This window comes from Penaeus monodon, chromosome 20 (assembly GCF_015228065.2).
Source record: "Penaeus monodon isolate SGIC_2016 chromosome 20, NSTDA_Pmon_1, whole genome shotgun sequence".
NCBI lineage: Eukaryota > Metazoa > Arthropoda > Malacostraca > Decapoda > Penaeidae > Penaeus > Penaeus monodon.
The window spans coordinates 17,389,444-17,390,364 of record NC_051405.1 but is presented as its reverse complement, the minus strand read 5'-3'; the positions used below and the strand labels follow the sequence as shown (position 1 = coordinate 17,390,364).

At 34.2% G+C, this 921-nt stretch overlaps 1 protein-coding gene across 1 annotated transcript in view; it reads left to right on the top strand.

The window, feature by feature from the left end:
• LOC119585660 (serine-threonine kinase receptor-associated protein-like) overlaps positions 1–921 on the top strand; it is a gene marked incomplete in the record, with an annotated part of 6,974 nt that overhangs the window by 5,672 nt on the left and 381 nt on the right. The window contains 1 exon segment of the mRNA XM_037934336.1: positions 1–921.

Sequence of the window (921 nt, the reverse complement as noted above, 5' to 3'; positions counted from 1 at the left end):
ACCACAAGTCTTGTACTATAGTAAATCCCTGAACCTGTCAGAAAGTTACTGAATTTAATTTAATTTATTGTCTAGCTTTAATAAACCTAAATAAGCTGGGAACTTCTCATAATAACATATATTTTGTGTAAAAGACAAAGCAACTCGGTCCCTGTTGAAGAATGTTTCAAATGCATAACTCAAGGAAAGCCTCAAGTATTAGTTTCAGAAAAAGGATGTTGATCAGGTGGAATTTTTTTCTGTGCCTTAAATTCAGCTAAGGCATGTGTCATCCTCAGCGAAGGATGTAAAAGTGTTTGAGACTGTGTGTGCCAGAGTATAGTCTTTCATCACTGAATCGGTTGTAATTTTATGTATTAAAATAGGAAACAATATTAGAAAGCATCAGCTGCAGTGTGCTTTCAAAGCCATTTAACACAGTATTCCCCTTTTTTTTGTATGTTGCTTCCTGTATTAGGTTTTATTGTAATTAGTCAATTAGTATTTTGAATGTTCTGAAGGTGTTACACACACTCCTGGTGCCTTAGTAACACTTGCATGAGCTTGTGAAGATCATGCCTTTTATAGTTGAAGATTTGTCTCATTGAGAATATCAGTCCTCCTGTAATTTTATTTTTCATTTGTCTTGGTAATGTGTTTTACAGATACCTGTTACTTTATACCTAAACACAATAGTTTTGTATTATTGTGAAATGTACTTTTGCCATACCAGTGGTGTTGGGTTAGATATAATGTGGAATCCATTGAAGTAGGAAAACCTTTCTATCTTTATTTTGTAAGTGAATCTCAAAAGTCTTCAAGAAAAATAAAGGAAGTTAAAAAAAAAGACATTCCTATGGCCATGGTTGTACTTTTCAGTTTCTTAGTATCTCGGAGGATGTAAGCTCTCATTCCCCACACTTGCAGCAAGACTCAGACCTG